At 56.3% G+C, this 13,204-nt stretch overlaps 1 protein-coding gene across 1 annotated transcript in view; it reads right to left on the bottom strand.

Annotated features, from left to right (window-relative positions):
* The window catches only part of GDPD5 (glycerophosphodiester phosphodiesterase domain containing 5), an 86,604-nt gene extending 74,886 nt beyond the window's left edge, over positions 1-11,718 (bottom strand). Inside the window, exon 1 of the mRNA XM_042905252.1 lies at positions 10,949-11,718. The gene's annotated coding sequence lies outside the window, so the exon portion shown is untranslated. The remainder of the gene's footprint in view (positions 1-10,948) is intronic.
* Positions 11,719-13,204: the final 1,486 nt, after the last annotated feature.

Genomic DNA, 13,204 nt, shown 5'->3' with positions numbered 1-13,204 from the left:
CTGACCTGGAAACCTGCACACCTCCCCTCATTGCCACACCCACCTTGGGCCTCTATGCCCGAGCCTCCTCAGACGCCCAGGGGTGTGTTACGGGTGATGCACAGCATTCCGGTCAGGGAGGCGAGGGAGTGCTCAGCGGCGGCCAGCTGCAAAGAAAGGGCTCTGCGTTCTAGGTCTGCCCAGCTGCCCCCAAGACACCATCGCTGGGGGCCTCATGGGTGCTTTCCATGCAATGGACCCCGACAGATTTTCCATCTGACCATGCCTCCAGCACCCTGCTTGGCAGGAACCTCACGCTCTCCCCAGATCCCACACCTGGGCACCCCTTCACAGGGCCTTGTAGTGTTGGCCCAGCACCCCCTGCATCATCTGTCCCAGGCCTGCCTGGCCCCACACTCCTCTCACCTGGTCTACATAGGCTCTCTAGAGCCACCTGAGCTCCGGGTGGTGTGGCTCATTCCGGGTATTAAAGGCTGATGTCAGAGCCACTATTGGCTGCCCAGCTCTAAGGACAGCATGTAAAGTGGCTACCCCAGAGCCACCTGAGCTCACCTGACACCAACCTACCCATAACCTTTGCCTCACTCCACAGATTAGGCTCTCCCTGGCAAGGCCACTCTGGAAGCTACCCACAGCCTGATTTGTGGGATGAGATGTGGACCAAGGCAGGCCTCTTGGGTCCCTGACTTCTCTGCGGCAACAGGGTAGAGGAGAAGCCTGACTCCTCCAGCCACACTCAGCACTTTGCATGTCACGGCCCCAGCCCTGTGAGTACTTACCCCAGTCCACAGATGGGGAAACTGAGGCTTGATAGAACGAGAAGCCATTCCTCCCAGGACATGGTTTGCAGCAGAGGACTGCGGGGGGGGGGGGGGGGGGGGGGCAGATGGCTGACAGGTGAAGGTCCGCAGTGTGGCAAGGCTACACGACACTCTGTTCCTTGTCACTGGAACAGAGTCTAGACTGAGGGTGGTGACAGTCCCTGCCCCATACTGATGGTCCAGCCACACTGTGAGTTCTGGGCTCCCACTATATTATTTGTGATCACGGTAAAGGCTGTCATTTGCTGGCTGCTCCCTGCTCGCCAGGGACTATTCCTGGTACTTCACATTTGTTCGTTCATTTGCTCATCACAACAACCCTCTGAGTACTCTCTGTTATCCCCATTTCATAGATGAGGAAATCAAGGCCCAAGAGACTAGGGGCACATTGTCTAGTTCCCCCGCCTCTATGGCAGAGTCAGGATTTTAGGAGAAAGTCTGGTTTTGGAGCCTGTGTTCTAACCACTACCCCACACTGCCTGACAAAGAGGGACAGAGACACAGGTCGTTCAGGTGATCGGGCTGGAGAAAACTCAGAGCCGGGTCCTCTCAGGACCCGTGGGGATGGAACTGGACACAATGGCAGGCTCGGTGGGCAGGGGCCTGGGCACCAATCTCAGAGGGGTACTAAGGCACTGGAATGCTTTGGTTTGTCTCTGGTGTAGGGGCCAACACCCCCTTCATAAGGGATATGCCCAAGTAACAAGAGATGATCCTTCAACTGAATCCTAAGGCGGGTGGCTACCAGACTCCACGGCTGTTGATTGATGGAGTGAGGAATACGTCCTGTTTGCCACTCTGGGTCCACTCCCCGCCCTGCTGGGGGCCCGGAAGGCTGATCTTAGTGGACTGCCTTGGGCTCCGTGCCACGGGATTCTGGGTAGGTTCACCCAGTGGGAAGCCCCAGTGGGAGACTGGAGGAAGGAAGAGAGAGAGTTGAGGTTTCTTCCCCCTGGGTCTCCTGAGCTGACCGGTTCCCTTTACTGCAGGCCGCGGCCCTGGTCCATATCACTGACCACTTCCTCCCCTTGCAACTTCAGCCCCCTTTAGCCCTGAATGGCTCCCAGGGGCTGTGAGCTCTGGGTGCTGCACACTCCTTTGTTGGTTTGCCACACCCCTATTTATTGCCGGAGCAGTTCATCTTGGGCTGATACTCTCTCTCTGGCTGGGCCAGAGCAGGGGAGATCAAGCACTACCACCACCAATGACCCCCTTTCTGCAGTCTTCTCCCCAAACAGCCCTCGGAATCTCTTCTAAATAACCATGGAACAAATGATTAAAGCAGAGCAGTTTACAGGGGTGCCGTTACTGTTACTCTATACACAGGCCTCCGTTGTCTCGGCCTGGGCCTGGCCCAGCACACGGAGCAGGCTGGAGGCCAGGGCAGGACCAGACCAGGGAAGGAAGGAAGGAGCAGGAGGCAGAGTTCGGCTCTTATGGAGGACAATCGATGACGGTTCCTGAGTGTATACAGCAGGCACTAAGCTTTATACACTAAGCACTTCATTTACTTCTCACAACAGCCCATGAAGTGCATCCTATTCATGCATTTTACAGAAGAGAAAACTGGGGCTCAAAAAGCTGAAATGACTCACCCAGGGTCATACTGCCGGGGAGTGACAAAGACAGGACTCAAATGCAAGCTTTTCCGCCAGCAAAACCCATGCTGGTAACTGCCTTGAAATAATTTCATTGAACTGGCTTCCAACAGAGGCAGCTGACTTAAATGGGGTCAGTTATTGGTGAGGGCCAGACAGAGGCCTTCAATGTCTCCCCCATACCCTCCCCTAGATGGAAGGGAAAAAAAAAATCTGACATTCTTCCGTTCTCCCAGGTGGGACGGGGCCCCAAGCGGGCGGTGCCATCGGGTGTCCAGGTTGGAAAAACAAGCAGATTCAGACAAAGCTTCATTGTGAGGAGGGCTCGATGCTTTGGCCATTAAAACAAATCCCAGCAAAACAAAATGCCTGCTGCCTTATCTTATCTCTTACAGAAGGGGGGCAGGAAAGGGCTCCAAGACAGGGTGTGGATCCCTCCCCATACCAGCCTCCATCTAAGAGACCCGGTCTCCGTGGTTGCAGCAGGAGGAAAGAGCACCACCGGGAGGGGGGGGGGGTAGAGTCCAGAGTCTAGGTGTAGCCCTGCTCTGCCACTGTCTGTGACCTTCTGCTGCACCAGTGCTGACGCTTTCTGTGCATGGCCTCGTGTGGTCTCCACAGCCATTTCAGAGAAAGATGATTGCTATTCCTATTTTCAAATGAGGACACCGAGGCTCAGAGAAGACACCCAGCTAGGCAGCAGAGGAGGGTTGGAACCCAGGCTTCTCAGACTGCAAAGTCTTTCCACTCCCTTGTTTCTCCAGGCAGGGAGGTCCCGGGAAGAGCGGTACCCCAAAGGAGGGAGCAGCCTGGAAGCAATGCGCTCCTTATCATGGGGCTGTGCAGGTATCATCCTGAGGACACTGAAGATGCATCCCACAGAGGGTGGTGGGTGGTTGTCAATCCTGGGGAGCTGACATCACCTAGGAAGCTTTAAAAACTGCTGAGGCCTTGGTTGTCGGCCCAGGCAGGACTATTAAAAGTTCCCTAACGATTCTTGGGGCGCCTGGGTGGCTCAGTCGGTTGAGCGTCCGACTTCGGCTCAGGTCATGATCTCGCGGTCCGTGAGTTCGAGCCCCGTGTCGGGCTCTGTGCTGACAGCTCAGAGCCCGGAGCCTGTTTCGGATTCTGGGTCTCCCTCTCTCTCTGACCCTCCCCAATTCATGCTCTGTCTCTCTCTGTCTCAAAAATAAATAAATGTTAAAAAAAAAATTAAGGGGCACCTGGGTGGTTCAGTCGGGTGAGCGTCTGACTTCGGCTCAGGTCATGATCTCACAGTTTGTGGGTTCGAGCCCCACATCGGGCCCTGTGCTGACAGCTCAGAGCCTGGAGCCTGCTTCGGATTCTGTGTCTCCCTCCCTCTGCCCCTTCCCCACTCATGCTTTCTCTCTCTGTCTCCCAAAAATGAATGTTAAAAAAATTAAAAAAAAAAATTAAAAAAGAAAAGTTCCCTAACGATTCTAGTGTGCAGAAAAATTTGAGAGTCATGGGCCCAGATGTGCCCACTAGAGAGTCTTCTACCCTAAAGGCTCCCTACCCGCCTCTTGGAGAAAGGTTTATTACTCTGAGTCTATTTTACAAGAGGGACACAAAAATGGGCAAAACACAACGGATGAGGTCACGTCCCCAAGGCCCCACAGCCAACCACAAGTGCAGGCAGCAAGGGATCTCTGACTTCAGGGTGTCTCAGAGGCAAACTCCTTCAAGATACTTGGGGATCCTGGCTCTTGTCAGTGGAAGAAAACTTTCTCTTGGAGCCTCTTGGGTGCGAGGATGAGACAAATTCTTCACGGCATTTTTTTTTTTAACCGAGTCCACTTATTTAAAAACCTAAAAGCTACGGGATCAATGCTGGAAGACACCTCTACTGGGTGCGAGCAAGGCCTGGTTGTTCTTTTCTCTAGGAGATTTGGTCCCAGGCCTGGGAAGGGCTGAGACTCTCAGACCTCAGCCCACATTTCCTCCCTACCTGCCTCCCTCGTGCCCTCACAGCACAATGTCACAGATGGTGAGACAGCGTGTGGTTGGGGGGGGGGGGGGGGAGAGGGAAACCTGTGGGGTCCAGCAGACGCACATGTGTGTGTTAAATGATATCTTCACACTCAGCTCTGGGAACACCACCTGCAGGAAGCCTTTCCTGACACCCTCCTCACCCAGCACTGGACAACCCCGCCCCCCTCCCCCCCCCCTCCCGCGCCTTCCCTGCCACATTCTGTCACACGCGGTGTTGTCGCTGCTTCTGAGCCCTCCCCTCCCTACCAGGCCATCCATTCATTACACGAAGCAGCTGCCCTTAGCCTGGGACTCATTCCATAGGCCCTTCCTGAGCACCGGATCTCTGCCAAACTCCGTGCTAGGTGCTGGAGACAGAGCTAATGACAGCTGGCATGCATCGAGTGCTTATTGTGTGCTAGGTATTTTCTGAGTGCTTTGCATGTATAATTCATTTACTCCTCACTACAACCTTATGCACCAGATGCTGTAATTGTCACCATTTTACAGACGGGGAAACTGTGGCCCAGAGAGATTAAATCACTTGCCCAAGTCACATGTCTAATAAGTATGTGCACTCGGCTGTGGTCTCAGCATGACTCTATATCACCATCCCTAAACGTTGATGGGACTGGCCCCACCCCAGGAGGTCACTCTTCACAATCTGGAAGTTTTGTATCTGTGTGCTTACTTGTTTAATGTCTGTTTTCCCCGCCATAGACCAAAATCTCCAATCAAACTACATTTTGGGTTTTTTTGTTTATTTGTTTGAAAATATTTATTTATTTTGAGAGTGAGAGAATGGGAGAGGGTGAAGGGGGAGGGAGAGAGAGGGAGGGAGAGAGGGAGGGAGACAGAGGGAGAGAGGGAGGCAGAGAGAGGGGGGAGGGGGAGGGAGAGAAATGGAGAGAGGGAGGGGGAGAGACGGAGAGGGGAAAGAGAGAGGCGGGGGGAGAGAGGGGGAGAGAGGGGGAGAGAGGGAGAGAGAGGGGGAGAGAGAGAGAGAGAGAGAGAGAGAGAGAGAGAGAGAATCCTGAGCAGGCTCCACGGTGTCAGTGCAGAGCCCAACTTGGGACGCAACCTCACGAACCATGAGATCATGACCTGAGCCAAAATTAACAGTTGGGCGCTCAACCAACTGAGCCACCAGGCGCCCCTCAAACTACATTTCGCATGTGTCTGTACGAGATTGAGAGAGAAACATACACATGGACAACCAGACAGAGAGACAGGAAAACAGAGAGACCAAATGAACACTGCTTCCCTTTAAGAAGGACTCACTCTCTGCCGGGCATCTCCTACCTGGACTCAGACGGCCCCTCCCAATTGGGCCATTCCTGCTGCTGGAGCCTGAGAAGAATCAGGTCCCCAGATACCCTGGTGCTGCCCCGTGCCCGGAACTTAGCTCCGAGCCTTCCGTGTCTGACAGCTGCCTGCTCCCTGGGAAGGTGTGGGAATCTCAGCTCTCTGACAGAGTCCTCCTCAGGCAGCAAAGTGTCCTCCTCCGGCAAGTCCCCCGCCACCTGGCACACCCTCCCGCCTGGCACCACTGGCTGGACCCTTTAATCAGCTTCTTCCCGAGCCACTCCCTCACGGGGCTGCCGAGGGGACAGGCAAGTGGTCTCAGGCCGACAGAGTACCTGCCTGTGTGCCGGGTCTGGCCGGGCACCTCACCCCTCTCATCTCACTGAATCCCCACAACACTATTATTATCAGCCCCACGTTACAGGGAAGGACGCAGAGGTACAAAGGTTGAGCGGCTTGCCCAAGGGGCAGCTTGAACTGCCAACCAGGGGAATGCTGCTTTGTGCCAGGCACTCGGTCAGGAGGGGAGGACCGGGGTGGCCGAGAATCTAGTTCTGACAGGCTGGCGAGGGAAGCAGGCCCACACAACCGCTCTCCACAGACCACAGTCAACGAGTGAGCGTGCGGATCTGCCCAGAAGGAGGCTTAGATTCTGCCTGCTTGGGAGGAGTCGTGGAAGCTTCTAGGAGGAGGCATCTTCAGGCGTGGCTAGAATCCTCACTGCTCTACCCCCATGACCACCACAACAGGAAGAAGGGCCGGCCTCGGCCTACAAAGTTCTGGTGCCCAGTGAGGACTTGCCACCACCTGGGAGGCTGCGAAGGAAGGAGAGAAGGAGGTGCCCTGCCAATGACCCCACTGTGGCTGGGCCAGCCGGGCCCCAGCCCTGCCAACCTGGCCTGGCCCGGTCGGCTCCCAATCACAGGGTCTTCTCTGCCCAGCTAATGACCATGCTGCCAGCAGCTCAGGCCGCCACCCCCTTCAGTGGAGGCAGCAGCTAACTACAGAGCCTGCTGGCCCAGACGGTGGCCAGGCCAAAAATCACAGCTGCCCGTCATACCACATCCTCTGGCCCTGATTACTGTGGTCTCCTCCTCCACCTTCTAGAGTCACAGAGGACACTGCAGAAGGCTGCGGCTCCGGGGGCTCGGACACCACCCCACTCACTACAGACGGGAAAACAGGACCACCGAAGGGGGGCTGATTCACCTCAAGTCGCATAGCCAGGGTCTGGATACCTGGTCCTTCCTTAGCTTTGAGAAGAAAGTTTCTTTCCAGGCTTTTTATATGCAAAGTATGCTCTTGAGGTACTCAGGTAGAGCGGAGGAGACAGGCGGCCTGTTCAGCCACTGATAGGAGCTTGATTCCTCACTCCCCACTGTCTAGCTGTGCGACCTTGAGACCTTGAACAAGACCACGACGTACCTCTCTGAGCCCCAGTTTCTGGGTGATAACAGGAGCTACTTCCCAGAGTTGTGAATGAGAGTATCTACAAAGTACTTGGCACAGCGGTTCAGAAGTACTCAAGGGCATTAGCTACTGTTCATATTACCAGCATAGCGTTATTAAGTGCGTATGCAGGCACATTTCACGGACTGTAAAATGTGATGCCGCGGTAGGTATTATTTATTACTATTACTGTGAAGTGTTACAAATTCAGAGGAGATGTGACCGGAGGGTTAGGTAATCCAGGAATGTTTCTGGGGGGAATTTGTGACCTGAGTTAGGCCTACACAAACGGGGAGGTGAGCAGAGAAGCAGGGAGGTCGGGATGCTGAGAGGAACCCCATAAGCAGAGGGCAGCACGTGACTGGTTTGGGAGACTGTGAGAAACAACAAGCCAGAGGTCTGTGCAGTGGCTGCGGTGGGCAAGGCCTGGAATGCACAACAAAGGGGACTGGTCTGCCTTTTACAGTCAAGAAAGAGCCACAGAGGGTTCTCAGTGAGGACTCCATATGCTTTCTGAAGTGTGAAGTTTGTCGGGCATTCAAGGCCTTGTACCATCTGGCCACCCATCCCTTTTTTTCCCACATGCCTCACTGACCCCACAAACCCCAGTATTACTACTCCAGAGTTCTCCCCACCTCTCTGCCTTCTACACCATCCCATCCACCCTGCTACTAGCCCACCCCATGCTTCATGTTCACGATGAAGCACCCTTCTACCAAGTACCCATCACACCATGTGCTTTACATATATGACCTCACAGTCACCCATAACGTCTCTGGTCTCTGATTTTACCGAGGACGAAACAGAAGCCTGGCAGGATGGTGTCTCACTCGCTGTCTCACAGTAGGTGGCACAGCCAGGATTCAATTTTGAACTGATGTCAAGACCCCTACTCACTATAGCAAACTGCCTCTTGTCCCAGCCCACAGAGCCTTCTGAAGCCTTCTGGGTTACTCCAGCCTCAAAGCCTCTCCCTGCCAGCCCCTAGCACTCATTTGGAATCACAGGCCCACGACTGGATCCTAGCACACCTAGCTTGCTTTTCATTGTTTCCTGCAGGTCTATGTTGCTCCCACCCCCAACAGGAAAAGAGCCATGGTTGATGATAGGTCACTTGCTTCCCATGCTGTCCCCTCCCTCCATATCCAAGACTAAGTCTAATAGCACTGATAGGAACCACCCACCTGCTCTGGTAGGATTCAGAGGTTCAGCTGAGCACAGAGCAATTTCCCTGAGCCTGCCTCCCATTTCATGAGGGGAGCCATAAATTATTCACTGCACCTTTGTGCCTAGGAAGGCCAGACAAGGGGCCAGGGGGAATGAACACCAGCTCCTCCCAACCCCAGAAGCCAACAGCCCTGGGGTGGGGGTGGGAGGTCAGAATCCGGAGCCCCTAGCCAGGGTCTCGAAGCAGATTCCAGAGGGCTGTGGAACAGGGAAGCAGCCAGGGGAGCATGACCCATACAGGAGTCCCAGCTGAGCAAACCCCAGTCTGTGAGCCTGCAACGGTAGCCTACCTTCTAATCTAAGGCAGATCTGAGAATTTTCCTGGTCAAAATTCAAGCTTTCTTTCTTTATAGAGAAGGAAATAGATATCTGGCCAAGCACTATATATTTGCATCTTATTTAATTCTCACAACAACCTTGTAAAAGCGAAATTCCAATTTACAGGGAAGCCAGTGCTCTTGAGTAAAGTGCATGTGGCCCAGAGTAAAGTGCCCAGCGGGAAGCAGAGCAGATTCAGCCCACCTGGTCTGACTTAGCTGTCTGCCTGCGCTGTTTAGTCCACCCAACTGGGAGCTAGTCGTCCCACTGCCTTTTCCATCTGGGTAACTTCCAGAGCACCTGGTATGAATTGACGCTCAGTTCCTGAATTAAACTCCAAGGCCCTGGGCAAGTAAGTGGCTTCAACTCTCTGGGCCTCCGTTTCCCCCACATGGCAGCCATTAGTAACAAGCCCAGTCCTGGCAAACACAGAAATCTCTTTAGCACTTGACAGTTTGCCAGATGTGATGGCCCCATTATCTGAGCAGGTAACACACAGCCTGCCTTGACCCCATTTTACAGGTGAGGCCTGGAGACATGCATGCATCTGAGAGGTCCCAGGTGGCCCCCCAACCCCCATCCTGCCTCACACTCCAGGTTCCAGGTTCTTTCCACCACACCATGAAATGAGATCACAGGTGTGAAATTATCTCATCAAAGGGGAGCTTTGTTTAGATGTAGGGATTATAATGAGAATTTGAATCCCCATGGATGGCAGTTGGGGGGGGATGCCAAGCCCCTCTGTGACCCTCTCTTTCGGTGCCCCCCAACCCCTCCACCCCCAGGGACTGAGCTTCCAGCCTTCATCTGACCTCTCCACCCTCCTCCACCTCTCAGGGGCTTTCCAAGGGGGTTTCCCCAGACACCAGGAAGCTGGGCACAGCAGGGGTTAACTACTCCCAGCCAAGGCCACAGGGCTCAGACCAAGGCCACGTCCCCTCCCCCTCCCCACTCAGAACAAGAACCTACAGAGCTCAGCCAAGCTATCTTTCACAACACCCCTCTTTCTGCATGGCCCCAGGGGGCAACAGAAGGAGCCCCTGCCTGGGAATCCAGACACCTGGGACTGTGCCCCTAGCCCTGGCAGCCCCAGCCTAGAGACCCTAAGCAAGCCCCTCCCCTCCCCTCCCCTTCTGGGCCAGAGGTGTCTGGCAGGTTCCCTTGCCTAGGGGAAGCTGGGGTCAGACCTTCAGTCTGGGCCAAAGGCTATGGGACTACTGGCTCGTCTTGGGCCCCAGCAACCACCACACAGACTCTCAAAGCAGCCTCATAAGTGGTCACCCTGACCTCTCATCAGGGGTGAGAAAACCCCAGCCACCCACCCAGAAGATGCTAACAGGGAGCAGATACCTTGAAAGATCTTTGGGAAGATTTTCTCAAGTGTACTGCTGCCTCAACCACGTACTTACTTTAGCCCCTAGGACAACTGGCACCCCCCCCCCCAGGCCCCCAGCCTCCTGTGTCCCATTACTAATGTGAAGGAGGGGAGCTGGTGAGTGCTGAGAGCACTCACCTCTTCCAGCTCTGATGGGCTCTGACTTGGGGACCTCTAGAGTGAGTTTTCCCAACAAGCAAGCAGCATCTCAGGATGCCATGGTGTCCTAGAGACCCCAGAGCCTGGCACACAGGGGCCAGGGGCCACTGCTCCCTGGTGTGGGGTCCACAGGGAGGGAAGCTGTGGAATTGGGAAGCTTCCCATCTCTACCCTCAACTCTGGGTCACCTTTCCTGGGACGTGACCTGGCCGTGGAGTGGGAGGGAAGGCGGCCAGAGGCAGCCACCTCCCCAGCCTCAGGATCAGCTCTTGGATGCCCCAGTGGCCCTGCTTTGACCCCTCCCCGCCACCTCCTGCCTGGCGGCTGTCCACTTCCTTTCTTCGTTTTCCACTTCTTTCCCTCTCCACCCTAACCCTCCAACCCAGTCTCATCCCCCGGAGTGAAAACATCAGGGTCACTCAACCCCGCTGAGCCTCAGCGTCCCCATCTGTAAGAGCCCATAACAATGCACAACACCTTTTATCTCATGGAATAGTAGTGAGCCTTAAACGAGGGACCATTTGCGCAAGGGTGGGGCGCGGACCCGCACACAATGGGCGCTCAATAAGTGCCCGTTTTCTCCCTTCCAGGCGCCCTCTCCTAGCTCCAGCCCCAGCTAGTGCCCGGTACACGCCCGCAGCTGGCCCCGCGCTGCCCGGTAGGGGTCGAAGGCCGCCCTTGCCTGGCATCCGGGGCTCTCTCACCTGCAGCTCTCGGCTCTCGCCGGCCGCCGGGCAGGGGTGGTGGTGGTGGGGTGGCCTGTGATCCCTTCTTCGGGGCAAACGCTGAGCCCTCGCCTGGGGCGGCAGAAAGGTGACGGCTTCGGCTCGCAGCACCAGCTCGGTCCGGCTCAGTCCAACTGCCCAGCAGGCTTGGGACCCCTCACGGGGTGCTTGGACCCGGCCGGGGTTTTCTGGGCGTTCGCACGGTCCCAAGTCCGAAGCACCGGGCGGAAGGCAGCTGAAGGTTTGGGTCTCGGGAGCCAGAGTCTGGGGGCTTCTGGGCTCCGTTGCACTCGGTCGGGAGGCTGTGGGCACCCGCCTTAAACCGGGTCCGGGGGCTCCGACACACACTACAGAAAGGCAGGGTACAAGCCCGCAACCATAGACCAGTATGGTGGGCCAGGGGCTTCCCGCCCCAGGGCACTGGATCGGGTCGGGAGCTCAGGGTGTCCCTCAGGGCGTCCCAGCCACGACGCCCCGGATCGCGGGGCTGGGAGCGTCCCGGCACAGAACCCCGGGCTGGGGCAGGCGGGGCAGGGCGCAGGCAAGGACGCGCAGAGCCGCGGCGGCCGAAGCCCGGCGGAGAAGTCTTCCCAGGTCCGGACTCGGCTCGCTCTGCAAAATGGGGCGGACCTCGGCGCGTCGGCTGACTCCGGAGCTCGGGGCCGCGGCTCCACTTCCTCCTCTTCCCCGGCTCGCTCGCGGCTCGCTCAGCCCTGCGCGGCAGCCGCAGCCACCCCCGCTGCTGTCATCCCCGCCGCCCACCCCCACAAGAGCTGCAGCCGGAGCCGGAGCCGGAGCCGGAGCCGAGCCCAGCCGAGGCAGCGCCGCCCAGCGCCAGAGCGCCAGCTGGCGCGGCTCCGTCCGAGTGGGGCGGGGTCAGGCGAGGCCACGCCCCCGCCGGGCCTTTGGCAAGGGGCGGGGCGCGCCCCAGAGACCCTCCTCCGGCCCCGCTCAGTCGGACAGCGGGAGCCAATGGGAAGATGGGAAAAGAGCGGAGCTCTGCGGAACGTGTACTCTACCCCGAAGAGGGCGGGGCAGACAGTGGAGACTTTGCGGCTGGGGAGAGGACAATGGAGGGGTGGGGGGTTTTAAAGAGTGGAACGGGGTACAGAGTCGCCTGGGGACCCAGATGGAGGGAGAGGTGATGACTGCTGTGTGTGGGATGGGGGCGCGGAGGCTGCCGTGTGTTGGGGAGTGGGGGGTCAGGAGGTAGGAAAAGAAGCAGGGTGGAGGTGAGGTAGGGTATTCGGGGATAGCGGAGTCCCCAGGGATAGGGGAGCTCTCCGGGGTGGTGGGACACCGCCTCCACAGTACTCTTCCCCCTTCCCCAGTTCAAGGGCTCAGCGCGCGGAGGTGAGCGTTGGAAGCTGTGAAACATTCAGATTTCACGAAGCGGTGAAAAATGTTTTTGAAAATAAAGATCGTATCTACCTACCTACCTATCGTCCTTCCTTCCTTCCTCCCTTCCATCCTCCCTCCCTCCCTTCTTTCTTTCCTTCCTTCCTTCAACATTTCCCCCTTCCCAGCGCCCATCTTCGAGGAGGAGCGTCCTTGCCAGTTTTAGATACACTAAATCAAGAGCAGTGTGTGAGGATCACACACACGCACTCCCTCTCTCTCAATCCCTCTCTCTCTCCATCTCTCTCTCTCTCAATGTCTCTGTCTCTTTCTCTCTCTCCCTCCCCTCGAGTAAGGCAGCATCTGCCCTCGGCTCCCTGCCCTCCCCTCCCCCAGCGCCTTGGGTCGGGGGAAGCTGTGTCTGATTATCTGATTATTTCCAAGAGTCCCCCGCCAACTGCACAGGGCAGGGCACAGGGCAGACGTTAGAGGGTTTTGATGTATGAATGAATGAGTGTTGATGTGCTGCTGGGTCATGTAAAAGTCACTAATTGGCCTGGGGAGCAAAGGAATGGCGGCTGCACAGTAAGGCTTTTCAGTAAGCCTCACACAATAGGTGCCCCATTTCCCTGATGACACCAAAGCACAGAGAGGCCAAGTGATATTCTCAAGATCATATAGCTGGCACAGGATTTTATCCACTCATCACTATCGCTTTCTAGGGCATAGCTGTGTAGCTGTGACCAGGGTCCTTGACCTTGCTGAGCCTCTGGTTCCTCATCTGTAAAAGGGAAATAAAGATGCTGCTACTTGGCGGGGACTGGCAGGCACCAGACTTCAAAAAATGGAGGGAAGGGTATTCCTGGCAGTTTTTAAGCCAGGCATTGATAGGGGAAA

Source organism: Panthera leo, chromosome D1 (genome assembly GCF_018350215.1).
Source record: "Panthera leo isolate Ple1 chromosome D1, P.leo_Ple1_pat1.1, whole genome shotgun sequence".
In the NCBI taxonomy this organism is placed as follows: domain Eukaryota; kingdom Metazoa; phylum Chordata; class Mammalia; order Carnivora; family Felidae; genus Panthera; species Panthera leo.
This window is presented reverse-complemented; position numbering and strand designations above follow the sequence as displayed.